Source organism: Vanellus vanellus (assembly GCF_965231255.1).
Source record: "Vanellus vanellus genome assembly, chromosome: Z".
NCBI lineage: Eukaryota > Metazoa > Chordata > Aves > Charadriiformes > Charadriidae > Vanellus > Vanellus vanellus.
In genome coordinates, this window is record NC_138908.1 from 77773819 (window position 1) to 77791614 (window position 17796).

General features: G+C 53.9%; 1 long non-coding RNA gene across 1 annotated transcript in view; it reads left to right on the forward strand.

The window, feature by feature from the left end:
• Positions 1–1167: 1167 nt before the first annotated feature.
• Positions 1168–17796, forward strand: part of LOC309683300 — a 30101-nt gene continuing 13472 nt past the window's right edge. Inside the window, exons 1-2 of the long non-coding RNA XR_014270194.1 lie at positions 1168–1206; positions 6171–6267. This is a non-coding gene — a long non-coding RNA (uncharacterized lncRNA). The remainder of the gene's footprint in view (positions 1207–6170; positions 6268–17796) is intronic.

The window sequence follows — 17796 nt, forward strand, 5'->3', positions numbered from 1 at the left end:
CAGCCCACAACCTGATTCGGGGACCAGCCAGGCGACAATTAACAAGAAATCCCCTACAACAAGAGGCTGAGGCCCCGGAAGGAGATGAGGTCCCATGCCAGCAGCTGTTCCATGGCCACGTAGCAGCGTGTCCGAGCCGCCACTTTTCCCCGCAGAAAACTGTGTGGAGAGCAGGGGTGTGAGGCGACCATCCATCCTGCTCCCCCCTGCTCACAGCTATTCCCGGAAAGCACACGGCGCCGCAGCTTTATCCCTGATGGAGCCCCCAAAAACAACACCCCCGGGGCGGCAGCAAGGCCGGGGGTGGGGGTGGGGGGGAGGAGGGCGTTGGGACTGGCAGCCGGAGCGCTGCACGCCCCCAAGACGAGATCTCGGTTATATTTATCACTCGACAGTACCGGTCCCCGCTATTTTTAGAGCGGTGTTGCAGCTGCAGCGAGGTGAGTCGGCCGGGGGAGGGGGGGGAGGCGGTGAGAGTGGCTGTTTTTTACCGAGTTTCACCCAAAATTTGCTGAAGTCAAGGTGTCACCCGAACGGCCCGCGGTCGGGTCGACGGCAGTAAGTCCGCACCGGGTCAGAGCCCTCCCCCCCCCCCCGCCGCTGCCTAATGGCTGCTCCGTGCTGAAGTATTTCTCAGCAGCCATTTCCCGGGGGGCGGCTGCCTCCCCCCAACCCCTCCATCCCCCGCCCCAGGTCCTGCCCCCACCGACGGCTCCGGAACCGCCATTTCCCAGCCTGGGTTTGCTGGGAGAGGGCTGGGCCCGTGCGGCACCCCGAGCGAGGGACACCCGTGTCTGTGGGGCCGGGGGGGGCCGTGTCCGTGGGGCAGAGGCGCAGGGTGACGGCGGTGGCAGCACATCCCCCCCCACCCCCGCCGGCTTCACGGCGCTGAGTCAGGCCCCGCCCCTGCAGCCGGGCGGCCAATGAGGAGCCGCTTCGTCTGGGACCGCCCCTTCCCCGCTGTCATCACACACCCGCACGTGGAGGGGGCGGGAAGAGGGTGGTATCTCGGCGCGGCGCGTCACCACCCGCCCGCTCGCCCATTGGTTGCAAAGTCACACCGCTCGCCTCGCCCCCCGCCCTGCCCCGCCCAGCGCACCAATCAGCGCGGGGGAGGCGGGAGTTGGGGGCGTGTCCCCGCCGGCACCCGGAAGGAGCCGCGCAGCAGTCGGGGCCGCGGCGGTGGCGGCAGCGGAGGGGGCGCTGGTGGGTCCGGCCGGGCCGCGGCGGGTAGGGCCGGGCACCGGGGGGGGAGCGGGCCGCTTCTCCGGCGCGGGAGGGGTTAGTGCCACCAGGTTCCAGAAGGTTCGGGGGCGAGTGGAGGTGGGGGATGACGGTGGGGTTGGGGGACCGGGGGGGGGGGGGGGGACGGGACGAGCGAGAGCGGGGAGGGGCCGCGGCCGGGGGGGGCCGTAGCCGGGTGGTACCGGGGGGGTGGGGGGGTGGGCCGTGACTGGGATGGGGGTTGTGAGCCGGGGGCGGCTGCGACCCGGGAGCGGTGGTACCGGTGGGGGGGTTGGGGCCGGTGGAGGCTGTGGCATGGGGGGAGGGGTGGCCTCGGGGGGACTGTTCTTGTCCCCCCCCGGACGTTCGTGCTCGTGGGACCCGTGGCGGTGGGAACGTGGCAGAGGCCCCGAGCTGTCGTGTCACGTCCCAGCCACAGCAGAAGGACCCGTCAGGGGGACATTTACCCACCCCAAATGAGTAGCTGGAGACCTGGTGGAGGTTTCAAGCGTTTTGCTGGAGCCGAGGCACCCAATTTCTACAGAAACCGCATGGGTGGTGTGCGGCATCCTCTTGGCAGTCCCAGATGTTGCCTTTAGAAAGCTGCTGTGCGTTAGGGAAGGTGGAGGGCAATGGCTGCATCATGGCAGCTGGGGCTGTGGGCTCGCTCACAACCCACCCGTGAACATGACCCGACTGGTGACGTGTACGAGGGGCATAGACTTGTCTCTGGGGCTGCCAGCCGTCTTTGTTTTTTTAAGGGAGGAGCGTAGAGTTTGCTGCTGTTGTGTAAAGTGTGTGGTAGAGGAATGCTGTGCTGTGTCTTAGGGTATTTTAGAAGTCACTTCCACTCCATGTGTTTTTAAAAAGCATCACATGAGCAAAAAGCTGTGTGTGGACCCGTCCTCCTCTGCCTGAATCGTGTCCATTAGCCTTAGTGAAGATGGGAAGTTGTGACCTTGTGGACAGTGTAGCAGGATTGAACCCTGACACAAGGGCAAGTCTTGGCAAACTTGGTAACGCGCACAGGAGGTGAACAAGGCCTAGCAGGTGAAGCAGGAGAAAACTCTGAATGGGATAGGTAGTACTAGTGTCACTTTTGGATGGGCTCTGCTTTAGAAAGGGGTTGAGGACCAGCAGAATGAAATCATCCTGTAAATCATGGTCACCGCCTTGTTTCATAGCAGCGATTCACATGATGCGTAAGTGAGCAGCAGGGCCCTGGTAGGGACTACATGTCCCAGCATGCAGCTCCTGTTTGGGCATGGCGGCAGGCTGGGATCTGCAGCCTCCTGGCAGCTCTGCCAGGGCTGAGGGCAGGGCAGCAGTGGGAGCCGGGTGGGCAAGGGGCTTTGTACAGGGTTTGGGTCAGAGTGGGACACTGCTGCTGCTGCAGTGTCTCTTGCAGAGGAGGCAGCACCAGCCTTCGCTTCATCCGCAGCAGCTGCTCCCATAACGTTTTGCCAGGTTCCTGCTCACTCCTGGGGGGCCCAAACACATCTGTCCCCATGGACCCTGGGCTGGCCAGGATGTGTGGGGACAGCAGAGCCCTCCTGTCACCCCAGCCATAGAGCTGTGGTCCTTGGGGAGCTCAGCTTGTGGACTGAGGTCAAGCCTGTGAGTGGGGCAGGGCTGGGGCCGTTGCAGCTCTGCTACTCACCTTGTTTCTGTGCCCCGTGTGAGCAGTTTCATACCCACTGCCAGAAGGAAAGCTGGTGGGGTCACCCTGCAGTGACTTTAAGGACTCTACTGTTTGAGGGGCAGCTCGCTGAGGGGCTCCCTGACTCTGACGCCTCTGCAGCAAGCTGGGCAGAGCAGCTCTTGATGCTCTCTGTTCTTCATGTCTGCCCTCGCTGCAGAAATGGACTTTCGCGAATAACGTATTGTTTTAATTTTACTGGTGGGGTTGATGTTTCACTCCTGGCAGCTTCCTCCAAGGCAGATGAAGCACCCAGTCCGTAACACCCTCCCTCTGCTGTGATGCTGAGCTTTCCCAGCCCCTGTTCCTTTGGCAGTTTCAGGTCTTCTGAGCATGCGGAGCAGGAGGAGGGTAGGAAGTTCCCTCCCTGGGTTCGAGTGACCTCTGAACGCAGGGAAGCACATCTGCGCTGCTGGTCTTCCTCCTTGCTATCTACCACCAGCTGCTTGCCCTGGCATGTTTCTGCACAGCCGTGCTGAGTAGCAGAGGGCAGAGACACACCAACCTTCCTCACCGCTTCTGGGTCTGAGGGTGGTTCAAGGGAATAGTTACTGATCTGACTCTTGAAAGTCAATGACTCTTGACTCTTCCTGAAGCCTTTACCTGCCCTTACTGCTCTGGGCCTGCCCACGCTTGTCCCCTTCTAGATTTGGTAGGCATCATCGTGTGCTGTGTGGAAATGCAGAGCGCCTGGGGCCCAGGACGCTTTCTGGATGCAGAACAAGAAAACACATGGTTTATGGGTATGCGACCACAGATGTGAAAGGAAAAAATGAAGCAGTATTGGTTAGAAAAGTGGTGTCCTCAGCAGGCTGCCAGTGTAGCTGTAATCAAATTATTGGAGGCTTCCATGGCTGGAGGAATTAATGAGTCAGGTTTGAAGCAGGACAGGTGTGAAGGGCAACATGGGAGAAATCCTTAAGGGAGCCATTTGGAGGTTAACAGATGGTTCGTGGAGGGTGTCGTCATGGGTTACTTGGCAGTGACAGTCTTCTGTGGGAGAGTTTTGCCTGATGGCTCTCCACCATGCATCGTGCCCAGGAACCCCTTCCTCCAGTGGGTGGGGTGGGTCCCTGTGACCTGCTAACTCCATCGTGTGTTTCTGGTCCGTCCTTCTGTCCACAGTGTGCGGCAGCGCTGCTCCCTGGAGCCTGTTTTCTGACCAGGTCTCTTCCTTTGTTTTTTTCCATTTTGCTTATGAGCAAGTGAGCCCGGTGAACATAACCTCTAAAGAACTTGGTATCACAAAGTTTGAGGTTTGCTTTAAAAATGTTTTTCTTTTGCTGGCAAGTGTCCTTGCAAATCTTCATCCTTCCTTTGCCTTTGCTCCCCTCTCTCATAGTCTCCTTTGCTTGGCCCTGTGAATGCCCAGCTGCCAATTAACATGTTTGCTCCCTGTTTCTGTCAGTGTCCTCAGCTGGTTGTGAATCCTGAATGAAGAGCAGCTGAGCTCACATGCTCTGCATTTCAGAGAGCTTTTTCAGGACCGGCCAGTGGTTTGCAGTCATACTCGCCTGTATTGTGGCCTGGACAACCCCCCCAGCTAAGCAGCGTGATGGCAGAACAATACTTGGATGGGAAACCTTCAAAGGAGTCCTGTGTACTGCAAAAAGCGCAGTTAGCAATTCAGCTGGAAGTGCTTTTTAGTAACGAATCCATGTCCCGGGCCAGGGCTGATGTCAGCCCTGTGATTCTTCTTGTTTGAAGTGAACAAAGATGCAAAGCCCTTTATGCAAGAGCTGAGGTGATAATCCAGATCTCCTGGCCTCAGACTGTTTGGGGTAATTGCATTCTTCCTGGGGAGTGTTTTCAACCCGTCCCTGTCAGATACATCGCCGTTGCTCCCAGCGCTGCAGCAGTATGTGGGTGGCAGTACTTCAGCCGTGTCCAAAGCAATTCTTGTCACTGCTCAGGCTTAGACCCTTTCGAGCCTTCTCTGAAAGACAGTGTGGTAGAGCAGGGAACTGGTGGAGGGTTTTAAGTATGGGTATGTTTACATATACACATGCTACACTTACTGGGGCTTGTTCTGCTTCTAAGCTCTCCAAAAACAGCCCTGGTGAGCAGCTGGTACAGCTTCCAGGCGGGACCTTTCCTGGGATGCGGGTGCAGACTTACCTGCTAGCTGTGTAGGTGCAGATGACATTAAGCATAAATTTTCTGGGTGCCTTCATGACTGCCCTAAGGCCCAGTGCACCAGTAAACTAGTGTGGGGATGCCTCCCCACATCACGATTTAAAGGCTGTGCTTCTGGGGGACTGGTAGCATGACTGTGCTCGCTGCTGCGGCTCTGGTTGGAGCTGGGTTGAGCTGCCGGTGGTCCTGCAGGGTGGTAGCCTACACAGGAGGGCAGGATGGAGAGCAGGGACTGCTCCTACACAGCTTTTGCTCATCACGCCTGTGGCCAGGGCAACATCAGACCTGGTTTGGGGGAGGTTAATGTTGTCTCAGTTTTCAGGACCTGCTGGGCACAAGGACCTAGCCCCCACACAGTGCAATCTCCAGTAGTCTGTAATTACAGCACTGGGAGCCCAGGGAGGAGTCTTAATGTCTTTGTGATGGTGTTGGCAGGTCTCTCGAAGATTTCTATTAAGCAGTTGTCGTTTTCCCCCCTTCCCTGTAGCCTGGGAAACGCTGCAGTGTTGGATTTGGCTTGGTCTGTTTGGGTTGTTCAGAGTGGTGTCTCCCCACAGTGGAGTTTGGTCCTCCCTCCCCTGGCTCCGTGTCCCCACAGGGTGGTTTAGTGGGTGGCCTGGGAGGACCACAGCCAGAGCCTGTTCTTGCAGATAAACCCTGTGCCAGTGCACCCACTCGAGTGCCAGCAAAGCCTGTGTGGTGGAGCAACCTATGGCTGCGCGGGTGGAGAAGAGCAAAGCCATGGGCGCAAAAAGGACTTGACTTCCCACTGAAATCCCAGGAAGGGGGATGGTGGCAGTGACCGTAGCAGCCCTCTCTGGGGAACCATCTGTGCACCCACCCGGAGTAACACAGGGAAATGGGGTGATAACTGGAACTCTGGGAGGGAGTCAGGGCTGTAGCTGGAGAGGTGGTGTCGGCACTGGTAAAAGATATGGGGGGTTCTTCGTAGTGCTGGGGTGCTCAGGGTCTCTCACTTCTGTTCACAGGCCACAAACTCGCTTGGCTTGGACAAGCAATTACTGCCTGCCCAGTGTTCAGAAGGTGTTCCTGCATGGGCAGGTTATTTCCCAGCTGAGCTGACTGTCTGCCTGTGCACTTGTCTTTCCAGGTGACCCAAGACAGCTGGAACAAGCAACCCGAAGTCCACCCCGCGAGAGCTGACAGCTGAGAGCTGCCTTTCCCATCTGCTTCAGCCCTACACCAAGGTTAGCACTCATTCAATCATCACTAGTTTCTCTTCCTTTACCAGGGCTGTATGAAGAAGCTGGGTAACCCTGTGCTCTCCTCCCTGTAGGGACAGCCCTGTAGAGTAGGTATCACCCAGGTGAGGTGCTCCCACAGCCCAGGCTTGCTGGGTGCTCCTGCCTCCCACCTTGCTGTCAGTGTGGCGAAAGGAGCCTGGATGCATACAGCTGGTGCTGTTAAGACTATCGAAACCTGCACACAGTTATCGGGAGCTCAAGGGCAGTGTGTTTCAAGCCCTTGGGAGCTTGCAGTCTGTGCTCCTTGGTCCTTCTGTGTACTGGGAGTATTGAATGGGAGTGTTTCGCAGCTGCTGGTCTCTGCTGGTCCCTGTCCTTCACCTGAACAAACAGAGCTGAGACTTCACTCAGAGCTTGTGGCAGACATGATCCTTTCTATCGGAACCGGTTGAGCTCTGTCTGCATTTTCCCAGGATTTTGTAGCTCAAGGAGGCCCTTGACCGTGGTGTTTGAGGCTTACAGTGACAGTGAAGTGTTTCAGGAGGACTAGTAGTCTTTGTATTGCCACTGTCAAGAAATGTGAAGGTCAGGCCCTCGCTGCTCTGAGATAACTGTTGGGCTGAGACAGCTGTGGGCTTCCCGCCTCGTCCCTGTGCCTGGGTGCTTGCACCCCTGCCTGGGATCCAGCAGCGCCTGCCCCACCTGCATGGCGTGCTCTCACCGGGCAAGGAGCCCTCATCAGCACTGTGCCTCTGGAGGGGGAAAGGCCAAGCCCTTCTCTTGCTCCAGAGCTCAGGTATGATTTGGCCAGGAGAGGTTACCTGGGGAAGCTGCTGTTTAGGATGCCTGGCTGCCCAGGCTGTGTGGCTCTTCCTCCAAAGCGTCTGCCAGGGGAGTTTGGGTCCAGTCCAGAAGCAGTTGGAGACTGGGCCATCTCATCCTTCAGCTTGATGCTGAAGTGGTACCCACAGTGAGTGAGGCAGGGGTAGATTCACCAGGAAAGTTAAAAGGAAGGAAGGAAGAAGTCCTTCGCTCATATCAGTGCTGTGTGCTGCAGACTCCCAGCTACACAATGCAGTGGCAGCAGAGCAGCCCCTTTATCCAGCTGAATTGTGACAATCACTAATACCTGCTCCATGCTGGGATCTTATGTCACTCTTAGTGATGGAAGAGAGACATGTTATGTGGCTAAGACCAGAGAACAGGTTTACTCTTGTTTCTGGTGGAGCTGGTTGCAGTTCCTAGTCCCCCAAGCTCACAGCACCTTCTCAGGGCTCCCCTAACTTTTGACAAGAGGCATTTTAGCACAAGGCTTATGGTGAATCCACTTTTTCCCCGACCCCCTCTTGCTGACCAAGTAGCTTGATACCTCCAGGGACAGCAAATCTCCTATATATGTGTAGTGCAGCAGCTTCTCCCATTACTTCATCATAGTATGAACCTCTTCTCTCTGGTTTAGATAATGCCTAATCGAGGTGGTACTGGTGAACTTGTTTTTGGGCTGAATTAACCATGTTAGTTCAGTTTAGTGCAGCTGGCAGTAATCTGGAAGCCAGTACAGCTTGTAGACCCTTGGACAGACTTGCAGTGCTTCTGTCGGGAGTGCTTTACCGGTATACTCAAAAGACTGGAACACCACTCTTATGAAGAAAGACTGAGGGAATTTGGTCTCTTTAGTCTGGAAAAAAGACGGTTGAGGGGGAACGTGATCCATGTTTATAAATACTTAAAGGGTGGGTGCCAGGAGGATGGGACCAGGCTCTTTTCGGTGGTGCCCAGTGACAGGACAAGAGGTAACGGGCACAAACTTGAGTATAGGAAGTTCCACCTAAACATGAGGAGGAACTTCTTTACCTAGAGGGTGGTAAAGCACTGGAACAGGCTGCCCAGGGAGGTGGTGGAGTCTCTGTCTCTGGAGACATTCAAAACCCACCTGGATGCGTTCCTGTGCAACCTGCTCTAAGGTGTCCCTGCTCTGGCAGGGGGGTTGGACTAGATGATCTCCAGAGGTCCCTTCCAACCCTATGATTCTATGACTGGGCAAAGTGGAGGTTTTATCTTTAACAGAAAGTGGTCAGCCTAATGTCCTTCAGCTTGGTCTCAGCATGTGTGGGCTGCCGTTGTCCCTTGGTATTACCAGCTGATCTAGGAGTAGGTCTTCTTTCCACTGGAAATCCCAAGAAAATGCTGCTGCCCCCTTCAGAGATGGGAGCCTGGGTTCCTCCTGAGTATTGGCTCTGGGGTTATGTGAGGAATCCCCTCTTTGCTCTACCATCTCTGTTGCAAGTAGGTTGGGCATTCAAAGATCCTGTTCATGGGAGTGTTGGGACAGCTGGATCCTTGTTTGGTTCTCACTGCTCCCAAGAATGGAGCAGATGATCATCTGCTGGGGCTAATTTTAGGTCTCTGAACATTGCCGGTGTCCCTCTGAGCCCCTATTTGTGTGTGATCCTGTGGCTCCCTGCTAAGAGCCATGTGAGAGTCCCGTATCCATGTGTGTGAAGGTTTTGCTGGGGCATAGCGTCCCAGGGATTAGGAAGAACTTTGAATTCCTCACTTACCTAAAGTGACTAAGCCATATCAGATATATGTCTGACCCTTTTTTTTTAGCCCTAGCACCAAGCACCCTTTGGACCTTGCTTTGTGGGTGCCCACGCATTGCGCTTTGGGAAGCAGGCTGCAGCTTTCCAGCCTTTCCCTGCCAAAAATGCAGTCTCCCTCCTATTTGCAGGAGTCTGTTCCTGTTGTCTCAGGTGGGCGCATGCGGTGCAGAAAGCAGTCTTTGCAAAGCCTCTGCATGTGGAAATACTCCAAAGCCCACAGATGAGTGGGACAGAAGCCAAGCTCTGGGCCTCTCTGTATGGCTGGATGGCTGCTTGGCATCTGCCACTGCCATCCCTTAGCCTGGCGCAGCATAGGGTGAGGCCTCCCGGCCTCTCCCTTGTTTGTACACCCGAGACTTTTGGCCTCTCTGCACATTTTGGTTTCCACTTGCTCAGGTGATTTTTCAGCAACGCTGAGCTTTGCTAAGTTTCGTGTTGAGGCAAGACGTGGCTCTGCAGTTTTGGCCCATCTTTATTTTTAGCCGGTGTAAGACATGGTTGATGGTATCAGAAGGAAGTTGCATGGTCTCCTGAGCTCCGTGACTCATCCTGGATCAGGACCGAGGCTTCATTAGCTTCTGCTATAACCCTCAAGTGATGTAACCCATTGTGGTGGGCCTTACTGGATCTGGGGATGGGTAGAGTGGGGAGGGAAGCAGAAGCTTTTAAAGTTGATTTTTATCCATTCTGTTAAGTCACTAAATTCATTCATTGAAAGATATTGGCAGGTATCACACCTGAGCATGGTTCAGCAGGGTCCTTTATCTTCTGCTTGTATCTTGTGCCTGTGTGGGAGAGGTGAACAGGAGAGGATCTCTGCTTACGTGCTGGGTTGGGTAACTGTTCGTCAGCACATAGCAACGTTAGACAACAGCTTTTTAGGACAGGAAGTGAAGCAGGATCCTGTCTCCGTTTTAAGCCACAGTGAGGTTCAGTGCAGCAGAACAGAACTGCCTGAAATGGAAATGGGCTGGGACTGGAGAGCAGAGACCTAGGAGATGCCTGCCAGGCTGCAGCAGGAAGAGTCTGGGACCTCCGTTTCCATCAAACCTGGTGCTGCTGTGCGGTAAAAAGAGCTCACTGGGCTTTCTGACATCCAGGCAGCCGGTTCTGCTGGACTGGGCAGGGGCTGCGTGTCACTGCCACGGAACAGGCAGTGTGGGACAGGCAGGGATGTTGAAGCATCCCTGCCTGCCACGGCATGACTGGGGGTGCAGCTAGAGAGGCCTCTGTACCCCAGGTCTGGCTGCCCAGCTCTCCTGTGTCGTGCCTCAGGACCAGGCACAGTGGGGTGCGATGTACCTGGGTCTGGAGTAGGCACCTTGCCCATGAAATGGGTGGGGATGAAGGCTTGTGGGAGTGGGCTTCCGCATCTGCCCCCCTTTCCTTCCTCAGGGTGATGAACAGCCCTTTAAGAGCGTGTTGAGGTTTTTGGGTGTTGTGCAGCAGGTTTTATGTGTGGGGCAGCGGGGAGGGGACAGCAAGGCTTGGGGGAGCAGAGACAAAGGAGGGAGGCAGGGGGACATGCTTGGGGGGATTGCTATGGCAACATGCTGCTGACTGCATCGCCTGCACTGTGCTTTCTGCAGCACAAGGTGGAGGAGCAGCCAGGGCAGACGTGCAGCCTGCTGCGGCCCTCGATGCAGCCCCATCCCAGCCATGCTATGGGCTCGGCACCGCTGAGCTTTTGTGTGACAATCTGGTGTCCAGAACCATTCTCCTCGCTGCAGCCTGGGGGTGGGTTGGCCAGGGGTGTTTTGTCCAGCTTCTCCCCTCTTTCACCCCTCTGTGGGGAACGGGCAGGCAGCTCCTGTTTGCAGACCTGTTCTGTTTGAAGCTTTGAGTTGCAGAGCAGGCCCAGCCAGAAAGAAAACAGTCTCCTGAGCCCTCTCACTGTACCACAGAGGGAAGCAAGTCATTCTGCTGCCCTTACTTATCCTCGGATAATCAATGTAAGTGGCTCCAGCCACGCCTGCATCTTCGCAGGATGCCCAAACCTGTACCATGCCGTCCACCTCTCACAGCAAGTTTGTCTTGCTCCAGGGTATCTGTACTCTGATGGAGAGCAGACGCTCTAGTGATCCCTCTGATATGGTCCGAGACCATCTTCTGGAGCAGGCAAAGGAGAGGTTATATGTTTCAGATGCTGCCTTTGGGCAAACCCCTTTCTAGATGCTGGCAGAGAGCTGGCTCCTGTTGCTGAAGGAAGCAGGGACATCATGTCGCTCGCTGCATGGAGAGAACAGGTCAGGAAGCTGGCTCCAGCCTGGCCATAATGTGAGCGTGACTGAGACCTGACCTGTCATCCATGATGTGCCTCAAGTCCTGGATGCGAGCCAGGGGGAAGGGACCGGCTGGCAGCAAGCACAGCTTGCCCGTCTCAACATGGGTGGCTGCGTGAGCTGTAAACCTCTCTCATTACACCTCTCAAAGGTCAGTGCTCGCAGTGAGCTACAACGCCCTGCCTGCAGCTCTGCCCCCCAGCCCAGAGCGAGAGGGGAAGGAGCCTGCCCACCACTTTCGGAGGATGCTCTGAGGTCAGATGTGTGGGATTGCCATGGGGTGGCACACACTGCTGTAGTGCCTGTGGCCAGAGTTTGTCTGGAACTAGGATGTTCAGGCAAAACTGGAGGGGAAGGGATGCTTGTCCATGAGCTGCCCAAACAACCTTGCGCTCACAAATGTCACGATCCCTTCCTGAGCTGTGACCACTCCGTTGAGCTCTGAATCAGGGCACAAGCCTCAGAAATTCCCCTGAAAACCATTTCACTATTTCCAGTCTGCCATACTGTCCCTCTCCAATTTAGGGTGATTATAAGATCTATGTAGACTGTCCAGCGCTGCCCACTGCTACAGTTTAGTTATCTTAAAACTCCCACATGGACTAGACTTGTTTGTAAAATGTCCCCTGGACTCCAGACCTTGGTGTTCACAAGGGAGAGCAAACAATGGGATAGAAGCTGGAACGTGGAGCCTCTGGGAAAGCCACCTGCAGCAGACAGCAGTGTGCTTGCTCCCTCTTGCTTCTGACAGGTTCCTTCCATTTTCGGAGGGGAACAGCTTGCTCTGCACTGACAGCTGGAGTTTCCTTCTTATGGAGGAAGCTGGGACGCTGGTACCTGACACTGCATTTCAGATCAGCAGCTTGAGCGCTGCTGTTCATGTATGTGACCTTCAGCATTTTGTGCAAGAATTGGCTTTACAATATATTACAGGTGCAGATGACGGTGGAGCATGGTCAGGATCCATCGAGCCAATCCGTAGTTCCCTCTGACCCCACTTTCACAGCCTGTTGTTTCTGACCTTTCCTCCGGACTGAGGCCCCAAAATGTGCATGAAATATCGTGAAGTGGATGCAGAGCCCAGCAGATAAGGCTCTGGATTATGTGCGTGTGTTGGGGTGTGAATGGACACTTTCTAGGGCAGGGGGTGTTCTCTCTTTTGCCATTTCTACAGCACCTCACTTGCTGAGATCCTTGCCCGAGACTCAGTCTCCTGGGCACTGTGACCTGATGAGTTATGACCGTGACATCTTTGAAGTGCTGCTCCCTCTTTTTCTGTCTTGCCTGTTCATTTTCAAGCACAGCACAAAGGATCAGAAAAGCCCAGCAGTGGTGGGGTCACACACTCTGCTCCTGATTTGGGGAGGAGTTAAGACAGGCAGTGCTGGAATAAGCATTTAGGGAGAGGCAGCCAAGAGAGATTTCCTCCTGGCTGAGCTGCGGCGTTGAAGTTTGGAAAGTACTGTGTGGGTTACGTGCTGCTGCACTTTGCTGCTGCCATCACCTTAGGCAAGTCTGGGACATGAATATCTGCTAGTAGTCAGATGGGGACACCATCTTAACCAGTGTCACTCTGAAAAAATGGCCAATGTCCTCTTGGACATCAGGAGCAACCTTAATGCTGCTGCTGTGGAAAGAGAGCTGGGGATTTCAGCAGAGAAATGATGGATCATTGGGACCAAGAGGAAACTTTGACTCGGTGGGTGTTTCTACCTGCATTCCCTGAATTGTGAGAAGATAGTCGAGCCCGGCAGTGCTGTACAGATTGCCCTGTCTGGAAGATGCATAAAGAACAGCTTGCAGGAGCCAAATCTTTGCTCAACTCAGACCTGGGGAAAACGCCTGGACTCTGTGCACTGGGCTTTTCTTACTGCCAGTCAGCAGTGCTGTAGCTGGGTAGAGAGAGCATTGCGTAGACAGGTTAGCACAGTCACTCAAGTCCTTTCCGTACCAGCGTTTGCGTTACTGATGAGATTAGCATAGCTGGGCCAGTGGTGGACAAAGAGGGTAATTCTCAAGGTACTCTCTGCTGTGGCTGCCAGAAAAATAAAGCAGTTATGGCATCAAGTAGCAGGTCGGAGCTTTGCTTTCAATTCATCTTCTACAGCAGCAACAGCTAAAAATATGATCAGTTTTTGAGGAACTAGAATATTCTCATGCTTTTTGTTTGGGTCTGGTCTGCCGACCTCTCCCCTGACACTCTGGGATCTTAAAATATTTGCAATGATCCCTCCTCGCCATGTGATAAATCTGAATAGAGACAACACAAATATCAGCTGTACCCTGAAAGTGCTCTTCTTGCTGCTGTGCCTGTTCCCTGTTTCACGGCTTGGATTTGTTGAGGAAACAGACTTATGGCTACTCGCCTTCTCCTGTGCTGCTCTCTCCCTGGTAGCTGAGTAGGAATGATTTATTATAGATTACAGCTCTGTTTAATTCTGTTTCTCTACAATATCATACTGTTAGCATAACTGAGCGAAACGCAGCAGTGTTTCCGGAGGAAGACTGCTATCAGAGGCCACCCCTGTAGCAGAGGCTGGAAGCAAGGAGGAACAGTTTACCAGGAAATGCCTGTGTTCATATGCTGGTGGCTTTTGGGAAGGAAAAGGCATCATACCCTTGAAAGCCTCCTTGCCACTCGACTCCAAACGTTGCTGATGGAGCTGCAGCAGTGTGAGCAGTAGTGAGAATGCTGCCCTCCAGAGCTTGGGAAAGGTCTGACCAAAGTGGTGGTCTGGAAAGAAGAGTCAAATTCTGTCCTCAAGTGAACCTCCAAGTGGGTTTTTTGGAGTGTTTTTTATTTGGGTTGGTTTTGGGTTTTGTTGAGGTGGTTTGATTTGGGCTTTTTTTTTTTTTTTTTTTTGGCTACGGAAAAGAAAAGGTATTGCTTGTGCAAATCCTCGTAAAGAAAGAGCAGGGAATTTACTTTGGAGTGAGCCTGCCTGAAACTCGATACGTCTCAGATGTGTGTTAACAGAGAAATGAAAAGATTGTGCCATAAAGTGATAGGGGATAATGAGTTTAATCTACTATTATGTTGTCCTGAGAGATAGAGCTGGGGCAAGGGTATTGGCAATAAAGTTATGCTTTGCACAACAACAGCAGCAAATACCACCTGAACGCACTTCCCCAGGGAGGAGTGAAAGGATCTGTTTTCATTGTCCCCAGGAAGGTGGAACGAGGCAGCCAAGAGACACGGGCCTGGGGAAAGATGCCAGGAGATTTGCAGATGAGCAGTGCGTAGCAGCTGGGCGTTTTCTTCGGCTTGACCTCTGCTTCCCCATTCAGTGGCCCAGCTGAACTGGACGACACTGGGCTCCTAACCTCATCGCGATCTTCAGAAATGCAGTAGAGAAACCGTAACTTTAATAACATTGTTGAAGTGTTTGACCTGGTGCCTGAATGGACAAATCTTTATATTTATCTTCTCTGCCTACAAGGTAGATAGATAGGTGGTGATTTGCTACTGCACCAGTCATAGGGATTTTAAAGGATGCTGGTGTGGGTGAACACTGCTTTGGGCCTGGTCCCGGGAAGCTTACCTGGTGAGCAGGCCCTCAAAAGGGTTTTTGGAGGTGTGTGGTGAAAACAGAGAGGCTGAGGTCAGTATCTGGAAGCTTATCAGCTCCTGGAGCTGGACCAGAGAATTGAAGTCTTTATTCAAACACATGAATCTTTTAAAGTAAAGAATGCAATAACACGCTCTCAAGGAAGCGTCCATATTTATCTCTCCCCGTTGCTGGGGTTTTCAGAGGTGTTGGTACCACCCTTGCACGACTCCCCAGGCTGTGGCCGGTGCTGGGACTGGCCGTGCCTGGTGTGGGGCTGCCCACCCACTCTCCTTCCCCAGGACAGTGACAACATGCTGTGACTCGGTTTCCCTGTGACCTTGGGAGCAGGGAGGGGTGGTGCGGGACCGGAAAGGGGCAGAGGGGAAGTGACAGCAGCTGGTAAGGAAATGGCATTTTGGGGTGCTGCAAGGTGGCCCTGCCCCATCCCATCTGCAGAAGTGATGTTTTGGGGTGCTGTGGTGCAAGCCTGCTCTGTCTACTGTGGAGCTGGTGTTTCGGGGTGCTGGAGGGCAGCTCTGTTCCATCCCATCTGCAGAGCTGGTATGTTTGGGTGCTGCAAAGCAGCCCTTGCTCCGTACTGCCTTCTGCTGTGCCAGGGATCGTGCTAGGGCAGGGAGGGCTGGTTGTACCTTCCATCCCCTCTGCGTTCCCGTGTGCAGGGTGTATGATTACAGATAGTCCCATGGCACTGCTTCCTCCAGCGTGTGATTTATGGGCTGCTGCTCGGGAGTGCTGTCACTGCACTCTCACCTACGTGCAGGCTGCAGGGGTAACAGCATGGCATCCCTCACTGTCTCTGCTTTGCACTTGGGCATGGAGCAATGGTTGTACCCAGGGGTGGGAGCAGAGGAGTCCTCGCAGGAGGGACAAAGGGAGTGCCTGGTCCCACTTGCTTTCTTCCTCACCTCTATTCTTTCCTTGCAGCCCCAAATTTGCCTGCATGGAGCGTGTTCTGTAAAAAAAAACAAACAAACAAACAACAACAACAAAAAACAAACAACAAAAAAACCCAAACCCAAAACAGCTGAACTGAGGGCAGGCAGAGCAAGACCAGCTGACTATAAAGAGTTGTGAGCCTAACCCATGTTGCTGCAGCAGTGTGGGGCACAGGGTCCCCACATGGTAGACGCTTGTACGGATGATGAGGACGGTCAGAGACATCTCCCCATGCCCGCCTCGTTGTATGTATCTAATGCATCCTGCAAGCCACCAGTAGATTGTCAGGACAGCTCTTTTGTAGGTGGAGGTCCAGCTTCCCAGGGATGCTGCAACCGACATTGCTTCTGTGAAGCACTCTTTATTTGAGGCGGTACCCCAAGGGTTAAGCCACGGTTGTGGGGTAGGGTCTATAGCAGGAACAAAGAGGGCTTTTAAGGTCTGTGTTGGGCTGGGAATAGAGGGAATTGATTGAGCCTTTCCCAGTGTGTTGAATTACAAAGGTCATGGAGACCCTTTTGCTGGGAGGCAGCAGTGGTTGAGGTCCCTGCTGGAAGTGGGGCAGAGAGAAAAGAAACTGTGCAAGTCAGTGAGGGCAACTTCATGGGGAGCTTTAAGATGAGAGTGAAAACTGGAACTGTATCCTGAGATGAGTAAGTGTTGAACACAAGGCTGGGAGCCAGGAGGCCAGGGCTGTAGGCTTTGTGCAGGCCTTCTGCCCTGGGATTTTTGGGTGGTTTGGCTTTGGTTTTCCTCCCAATATTACATTTGCAGCTGCCCCCACACATGGCACCTGAATTCGCAGTGTGACTGGTGTAGCCAGCACTTGGGCCTCTCCAACCTGCTCTGAGCCGGTGGAGGCTGAAGAGAGTAAAAGGCAATGCCTGCAAGGGAGGATCTCTCCAAAATGCAGAAGAGGAGACAGTCCAAGTGCCTGCAGGCATATTTTTGACTTGACAGAAGAGGGAAGTTGGCTTTTCAATGCCTGCTCAAGCGAAAACTGGATTTTCCATGTGTAGTTAAGCAGGGAAGCCCAAGTCTAGCTGCTTTCCTGGCCCTTCTGCTTAATTGTCATCTGCTCAGCATGCCCCGTGGGGCACAGCACTAGAGGGTCCAGCAAAAGAAGCTAGGGAAGCGATGGATGGCAGAAACCTGTTTCCCTTCCCACAGCAAGGTGGAAAAAAGGACACAGCTAGTTTCTGTCCTTAGCGTCAGATGGCGTGAGCCAGCTGGCCAGCCCACCCAGGATGTGTACGGAGGGCTGCAGGATGTGCTGAGTCAACAAGAGCATCCCCTTGCCGAGGGCGGGGGGCTGATCAGGGCTGCCGAGACAATAGGGGTTTCCAGCTTGCGGGAAGGGTGAGCGCCAGCTGCAAGCCACACGGTGGGCTTTCCAATTTTAGCAAACTTAGGTTTGTGTTACTGACCAGAAAAAAGGCAGTTTCGTCCTTCAAACTTTCAGGCTGGATTAGCAGGCACTTGGCCATTCAGCTCCATCCCCTGGCACAGGTGTACTCCCCCCATATAAGCTTTCATTTAAAGAAATTCCACATCTGGTCTTTATGTTGGATCAGATGACCTGGGATGTGATTTTTGGAACAAAGAACTGGTGGTTCATCGGGTTCTGTCTAGGAAATGAAAGCTGGTCCCAGAGAGCACTCCATGAGGGTCACTGAAGCCACCACCTAAGTTAGCAGCCTGGGTCTGCTCTACTTTTTCAAGCACCAGAAGGGAGAACTGTAGGGAGCACAGAACAGTTGTGAGAAGGAGAACCCAGAAATGGAAGGCTAGGTTCAGCGCTCTCAAAACCATAACATGTTCTGTTCACCTTGGTATGCTCTGTGTATTTGTCCTTGTAACCAGGAACCATTTCAGCAGAAGCATCAGCTGATGCTAAGTAGCAGAAGCAACTTCTGCTGCTTAGCATCAATGTTGAGAAAGCCTGAACTTCTCCATCTGTTGTTGCCAAAAATCCTCTCTTCTGGTCCTGTCCTCTGGCATCACCTGTGCTGCAGAAGCATGCTACCAACGTAAAGGTGGGTGAATAAACTGGTTCCTCTCTGCTGACAGTTTCCAGCTTGCTGACCTGAAACATGCTATGTGAAAGCAGCAAGGTCTTGTCACTGTGCTTTGGAGGGA